This window comes from Pistacia vera, unplaced genomic scaffold, assembly GCF_008641045.1.
Source record: "Pistacia vera cultivar Batoury unplaced genomic scaffold, PisVer_v2 Contig582, whole genome shotgun sequence".
NCBI lineage: Eukaryota > Viridiplantae > Streptophyta > Magnoliopsida > Sapindales > Anacardiaceae > Pistacia > Pistacia vera.
In genome coordinates, this window is record NW_022196426.1 from 73,188 (window position 1) to 81,664 (window position 8,477).

Here is an 8,477-nt window from a genome sequence, read left to right on the forward strand (position 1 = left end):
GGGCCTCTAGCTGCGAGTGCTCTGAGATTAGATACTATGAATGTTGTTATGATCAAGATGGATTTCATTGAATTGAAGTTTGAGAAAAGGAAAATAAATAAATGAGCAAATGACTTCCAGGCTCTTAGATGAGAATTTTTTGTATTGAGAAAGATCAATATGCCCTGTTAACTGTAAATTTTTGCAGGAAAGACAGGTGGTAAGTATAGCTGTGATATGATAACTACTTGGATCATATAGCATCACAGCTGAAAGGCTTCCAAAATCATTAGATTACATGTACTTTGTGTATGCTATTGATGTAGGGGGTTTCCATGGAGATTCAGAATCCTATTTTATCTAGTTTACTTTATGTTAGTGAGATTACTGTTATAAACTAGGACATTCTTTCTCATTAGTTTGTTTCCTCTATGTCTTAAGCTTTACTGTCCAGTACAAAAAGGAGTCTTTTGAGCACAAGAGACATCATTAGTCTTGTATCTTAATTATTTTATCCATAAACGTCTAGTTATTCTTCAAGAAATGGCCTGTTAGTTTCGTTAATCCTTTAGTGTTTTTGCCTTTTCAAATGGTATACAAGTCAGGTACTGCCCTACCTTTTGTGGCACGTAAAATTGGAAAAACCATGTTTCTCACAAGTATTTAATAACAAGGGATATAGGGTGAAAGTTGTCAGGCAGATAACAACAGTTCAAGAACTTATTCTGTCAATATTTGATGATTTACTTTTAAGCTGTGAGGGCTAGATACAACTGGCAACAAAAGTTGAGGTAAAGGCAGATAAGGCCAAATAGTACATTCCTCATTGTCCTCCAGAGACCAAATATATTGCTGGCAATGCCAGCATATCAACAACAGCAGGAACAACAAATCATTTTTTTTTTTTTTTACTTACATTTTTAGTTTGGTAAACAGAGTACTCTGAGATATAAAATTTAGATTGATCTCAAATTTCATTTGGATTATCTACAGAAAAGATCTCTAAACGGGCTTACAAGGAGTTGAGGTCTCAAAATGCAGCAGCTATTTTTTTACAATCCAGCAATACTGGCAATAGCAACAGACTCCCTGGTCCAGGTAATGACTGAGAGAACATTTTACGTTTTGTATTTGATTTATGGTAGCTTTACTTGAAAGTATATGTGATATTTCTCTTTACGTTTAGCTGCAATTGTATATTCACTTTTATCCAATAATACCATCTATTGTTATGATTTCTATTTTTTTTTTTTGTTTTTTTTCTTTTTTCTGCAACTTGAATGTGCTCTTCCCTAACATTAAGATTCAGAATAGTTTGTAAACTGGAAACTATTTAGAATTTCTAGAGGGCCTTGCAAAGCATTATAGCTTCACACATATATATACTTGTATCTATACAGTTTCACCATCATGATTTGCATTTCAAACCTCAAAGTAGATAAGTAAACAAATATGATCCAGAGACTTTGAAAATCTTAAGATTATTAACTAAATTGTATGTAATTTATCTTATGAAGTGCTGAGGAATTTTGACATGCATTGGTTGATGTGAAAAGCAATGAAATTTTTCTTGTCATCTTTATCCTGTTGGAAGAGTGCACAAATGTTGTCTTTTTATTAATTATTATTATTTTATATATATATATATATATTTACTGATGTTTTTCTGGTAGCCCTATTTCATTATGCTCCTTGGTTCATTATTTATCATATGAATTACTTGTTTGCCTGTGATTTTTCTTTTTGTGTTGCTGTCAATTCCTCTGTCAAAACTTGCATGATATGATCCCATTTACCTATGACTATTGAACTTAGATTTATTGCATGAAATGTCTTTTCATTTGGATTACTTTCTGATCTTTTAACTGAATCACACATGTATAATTTCTTTTTGCTAGGCAATGGTGTCCGAGTCTGACTCATGTTTGTCTCAGTTATTTTCTTTTTAACAATTTCCTGGCGAATTACATGCAACAAGTTTAATAATGTTAGCATCTCTAGATTGCACAGCCATAAGGACAATCAAAGAGGGGTGATTGGAAGAGAGGTCTATCAAAAGGTATTTCGTTATGCCCCTTAGATGAAGTTTACTTAAATCTTGGTAAAACAATATATATATTTTGAAGGTGCGGTCATGGTTTGAGGGGTAAATTTTGATTTGGAAAAAACTACAGTCCCTTAAGAATGATTGTAGTTGCTGGAACAACAGGGAATAACCAATTAGAAACTATGAACATACCATAGTGACAAGTTGAAGAATTTAAGATGACATTGCAAAAAAATTTATTTGCAGATTAAAGCCATGAAAGAGATGTATTTACTGAATTAAACGAAATGTATCAGAAAATATCTGCTAAACTGCAACAGGTAAGTCACTGTTTTGTATATTTCCTTGATGCCTCGCCTTATTTATTAACTAGGATTTCATCTTAGCTCTGGAGGCAGTAGCTTACATTTTAGCTGTTATATGCTAATTAAATTTTTCTGGCCTGTTTTCATCAGAAGATCTTTTGCTCATATCAACCAACCTCTCACCTCCACCTCGCTCTCTTGAGAAACACACATTTAAAAAAAAAAAGAAAAAAAAAGGAATTTTTTACCGACATTTTTGCTTAAATATTTTTAACTTGTTATTTTATCCGTATAGAGTTGGGGTTCTTACTGTGTAAACTGTACTATCTACCTGCCAGCATGATTCTCATCCTCAACAACTAAGGGTGAAGGCTGAGAAGCTGAAATTTTTAAGACCGTGTTGGAGCGTATTATAACATTCTTACAGGTGTCCAAAAGTAATATCTCACCTAATTTTAGGGAAAAGCTGGGTTCCTACGAGAAGCAGATTATCAATTTTATAAATACATATAGGCCCAGGAAGCCTGTTTCTTCACTGCAGCCAGGGCAACTTCCCCCACCTCATATGCATTCCACGCAGCAGCCACAGTCACAACTTACTCAAGTTCAGCCCCATGACAATCAAATGAACCCAGAGATACAATCAATGAACTTACAAGGTAATTCATGAAAGAACATTTTACGTCATGTGATGCATTTATTGTATCTTCAGTTGCAATTTAACCCATCCCATTATGCTTTTTGGCATGTACTATTTTATCTTTATTCATACCCTTACCCGAATGAATGAATTGTTGTGATGGTCCCAACACTAAGGATAATAATTAAGGGCAAAACAAATAAGGATAATTAATAACATACAAAACACAATAATTCACGTGGTTCGGCTTTTTAGCCTACATCCAAGGGTGAAGATAAAGGAAGAATTTCACTAAGAAAATGGAGTACACAAATTTTGGTGGAAAAACTCTCAAACTCAAATCCCAAATACACCCAATATCTCACACACTCAAAATCTCACTCCCTTAATGTAGCTCTCTGAAAACGGTTTCTAAAATGACTTGAGAGCTTGGGTGGATGGCTTGTCTTTTTCCCTCGTAAATTACACCCATATTTTTTCTTCCAATATTGACTTCTATTTGTGAGACATGAAGCACAATTTTTTCTTCCAATTCGGTGATATTAATTACCACCAAAGAAGTTAAAAATTCACCAAGACAAGGACTTATGAATTTGATGAAGGGAAAACAAACGGGAATGAAATTTTCTCTAGTTAAAACACTATTCAAACCACCTTTTTTCGATGAATAATTCTCAATTATATTATTCTGAAGAAGAATATGATGTTTGATTTATGACATTGATATAGGTTTTTGTGTTTTTGACATGGACATGAGGTATGAAATACTATTAACTTTCTAAAACCTAGGCATTGGATTAGTGGATCGAGCTAATAGTCCAAAAATTGTCATAATTGATCCTGCACTTGTAATCATTATATGATATTGATATTTTCACTTCACATTTTGCTGCAATTATATTTTCACCTGTATCCCTTAATACATTCTCTTGTTATGTGTTCTATTGGTTCTTTTTCCTGCCTGAATGTGCTCTTCAACCACATTAATAGTCAGAACAATTTGATAATCTGAAAATTATTAAGACTCTTTTAAGGGCCTGGAGAAGCATTATAGATTTACTACATCTATATATTTGTAGCTATACGTTGTTTCAATATCATGATTTATGTTTCAAAGATTAAACTAAAGAATCGTGAGCCTTCTGAAAATCCGGAGATTCTTAACTGAATTGTCATGTAATTTATCTGGTTAAGTGTCTTGGATTTTTATATACATAGCTGATTATGAAAATCAATGAATTGCTTTTTCACCTCTGTCTTGTTGGAAGAGATCATAAATGCTCTCTTTTTGTTCATTTATTTGTTACAGGAGAAGTGGATGCTCTAATCTTTTCTGTATTAGTTGTTTTCTGGTGAACCTTATTTCATTGTACTCTTTTTTTCATTTACATCGAATGAATTACGTACTTGCCTGTGATTTGTTTTCTGTATTTGTAAGTATTATGTGATATTTTTACTTAACATGTTGCTGCCACTATGTTTTCACTTTTATCTGCTAATACATTCTCTCATTAAGTTTTCTATTGGTTTTTGCCAGCCTGAGTGTGTGGTCTTCAGCAACATTAAGAGTTGGAAACACTTTGTTTAGCTGGGAATTATTATGACTATGTTGAAAGCCTTGAGAAGCATTATAAATTTACTACATATATAGACTTGTAGCCCGAAATAGTTTTGATATCATGATTCTGAGTTTCAAAGCTGAAACTAAAAAATGTGATATAAGACTTTTAAAATCTTAAGATTGTCAACTGAGTTGTTGTATGGCTATAGACTGCAAAAAGTTTTAACTTATCATAAAGTGTATTTGAGAGTGCTTTGAATTGTTAAATGTTTTATGGATTGCAGAAGTTTTACTTTAATAATCATATCATGCAGAATTTGTACTTTAATTATCATATGGTGCATGGATTTCAGAACTTTTATTCGGTCAAGTAGGTTTTTGGAAGTGCTTTTGGCACTATGAGGAGTACTTTTTAAGTTTTAGGTAATCAAAAAGTCCGATTTAAAGTATGCAAAAACACTTTTAAATCTATCTTTTAACGGTGGATTATGGTAGATAAAAATGTTTTTAAGGACAGAAGAAAGGTATTTGGTTGCTTTAGTTTTCGATAATGTTTATTGTAGAAAACTTTGTTTGATCATCTTCCGGGACATGACATAGATCTCAAGCTGTCATGTTCTAATCAAATTTATCTGGCCCATTTTTATCAGCACATATCTACTGAGACTCTCCCCTCCACCTCAACTTTCTACCAACATTGTTCCTAATTATTAAGAATTCAGGAATTCAGGTACTTATTATGTAAACTGTTCTCTTTGCTTATCAGCATGATTCTCTTCCGCAAAATTCGACGTCCGAGCAGATTGAGAAGGTGATAATGTTAAGGTCACCAAAGACGATATCTCACCTAATAATAAAGAAAAGCTGGGTTCGGATGAGAAGCTTGTTTTCTCACTGCAGCAAGGGCAAATTCCTCAGCATTCCATGGAGGAGTCGCAATCACAAATTACTGACCTCCAACAGCAGCAAAACTTGCTAAAGCCTACTCATCTCAAGGTGGAGATGTTGAGAGAACAACAATATAAATGCAAACTTAAATCAAATTCTAAACAGCGAAATCAATATGTTTTCCCCGAATCTTTTCGAAAGCAATTAACTAGAGGCAAACAATTAATAACAATCTCAAGAACAAGAATAAACTTTCTTGGAAACTAATGTTGTAAACCAGATGTTGATTTATCACCATCTTGATCGTGACCGGAGTTACTGTTCTAGAATTATGTGGTCTCATCATTAAGTGCATTCTTTTGAACATCCAGAGATCCATTTACTTCAATTTCTTTTTCAATGGAGGATCACGATCACTCCATCTGCTCTCCTTTCTAGCAGCAACATTTATGAGTTTGAAACTAAAATTGTACAGTAAAACCTTTCTATAGTCATAATGGTGTGACTAATTAATTTTATTATTATGAGAAGGTTATAATTTAATAAGAGTGTAATTACAAAAAAAAATTTATTTTATAATTCATGTTTTAATAGTACAGTATTAGGATTTCAATTCATGTTTTAATAGTATTATGTTTTCAATTCAGCGTTTCAATTGCCTACTTTTTAAGCGAATAGAAGTTCGTATCTTAGAATCAGCAAAGATAAGTGTCCTTGATGGAATTGTAAATACAGTTGTTGTATGGTTAAACTGATGTGAAGTTATAGATAATTGCTAATTCTTTTAAGCATTACAAAATTAGGACCCTTGATGTCGATGAATTGCAAGTTATAAATAAAGTGGATGAGAAAAATGAAAGAGTTATTGTAGAATTGAGTGATCAGATTTGACAACTTTACTACACTAATCGAATGGATATTAATGTCTTCCTTAATAATTCAAATAAGCAACAAATCATGTATACTTTAGTTGAAGAAGAAATCATTGCTACAATTACACAAGAAAAGAAAGGAAATAATCATGAGAATGATAATACGGAAATACAAAAAGTTTCGTGCCAAAAAACTCCAAACATGCTTGAGAAACTATAAATATTTTGGTTTCAACAAGAACATGTCCATGCTAGCGAGTAATGTATTCGCAAGTAAAAAGATGTGGTAATAACTCTAAAGCATAAATCATTCTCCCAAACAATTTTAAGTAAATATTTTATTTCATCTTAAACCTTTAATGTAACAAACAATATTTTTTTTTGTAATATACATATAATTATTAATATTTAAAAAAATTTATTTAAATTCTAATTTATTAAATTTTAATGTTTAATCCAAATCTTGGATGCTATATTTTCTCAATTCAACATTTAAAATTTTTAAAACTTTATCTATATCTTAATAATAATTTATTCAAGATTGATACATTAACAAATTAAAATTATTAAAAAAATATATGTATAAATAAAACGTAGGCTTGAATGTTATTTTGAGTTAATTATCACATATCCCCTGAGGTTTACCTTTTTACAAGGGGCTTGAGAAGATAATTAGGGTAACAGAGAAGTGCCAACAATTAACAACAGTTAGGACAGATTTAACAGAGTAGAGTTTTTGTCTATATAAAGACTATTTTACCCTTAAATTTGAAAGTTAAATAAACATTAAAAATAATAATTAATAAAACACAACCCCATCGCTTTATTTTCTCCTCCCCATCGTGGAACTTTGTCACCTCTTTGCGATCATGGCGACACCACAAACCACCCCTAATTTCTCTCCTCGTTGCAAGACCATCCGTCACACTCTTATCACACTTTCTTCTCCTCAACCTCACCTCACCCAACCCCATATAACGGTGGTGTTAAGCCTTTTTAATGGTTCAAATGATAATATTAAAAGTTTAAGAATATAAAAAAAAAAATTTAGTTTCAAAATTTTAAAGATAAAAGATAATCTACTATTTCAAATACTGAATTTGCTTAAATAACCTTTTTCCATCGATAGTGTTATAACAGGAGCTAATGATGTGCGGTTATGTGTTATCTTTTATATGCGTCTGTTAATCATTGAAACCTCAGGGGGGTCCTGTAATTACACTGTTATTTTAAATTACCAAAAAAAAAAAAACCCTATTATTTTACTACAATTTTTTAACCAAGTTGCGTGTGAAAAATGGTCGCAGTGTCGCCGCGGCTTTGATGGCCACCCAAGTATGGCTACATCGTGTGCCAAATTTTGGTTATCTAGCCACCACGTAACCACCATCCCAATCACCATAAAACATCAAATAGAATCTCTAAAAAGTCAAAATTCTTCATATCAATAGCAACCACCATCCAAAAATTTTAATCTCACAATAGCAAACAAAGAATATTAGTGATCGTTTGGAGTATCCTGTATTTTTTTAAGGAAATGGAATCGGTCGGCTCCAAAATTTGAAATTACCCCTATTTTAAAAAAAATGACAAATACATCCAAAAAATTACAATACACACCAATAATTTACAAAAATTATAATTTAGTCCCGGTTCCTATCTAGGTATTCAAACCTCGGTTTCGGTTTCGATTTTAATTCCTGGTTTCATCACTGTAGGAACAAAAACTGAACCCAAGAACTCCTGGTTTCAATTTTCTAGAAATAGAACCAGACCCTAATAGAGTCGATTTCGGTTCCTACTTAGAATCGATAGGTGGGTACTTATCGGTTCTGGTCCTACCCTTACCCATGCTTACCCGAATTTTATGGTCTGTTTGGTATGACTTACTCGAATAAAGCTTATAGAAGAAAGTTTATTAGAGTGGACTATGGAGTTTATGAAAATATAACTTATATGAAAAAGTTGTTAGTTGTTTGGTTAGAAAAAAGTACAAAAGCTATTTAATATTAATTTACCGAAAAAGACTTTAACATACAAAAATAAATCAAGTCAAATCTATAAAATATAACAAAGATTTTTTTAAATTTCAACATTTTATCTATACTTAAAAAGAGCTTAAAATACGAAATGACAACTATACCCCTTTTTTTTTTACCTAATTTGCCGGAGTCTGACACGGACT

At 32.0% G+C, this 8,477-nt stretch overlaps 1 long non-coding RNA gene across 1 annotated transcript; it reads left to right on the top strand.

Moving 5' to 3' along the window:
• Nucleotides 1–2,023: 2,023 nt before the first annotated feature.
• Nucleotides 2,024–4,653, top strand: LOC116109567. The gene is made up of 3 exons (XR_004124774.1): nucleotides 2,024–2,038; nucleotides 2,273–2,346; nucleotides 4,509–4,653. It is a non-coding gene; the product is annotated as an uncharacterized LOC116109567 (long non-coding RNA).
• Nucleotides 4,654–8,477: the final 3,824 nt, after the last annotated feature.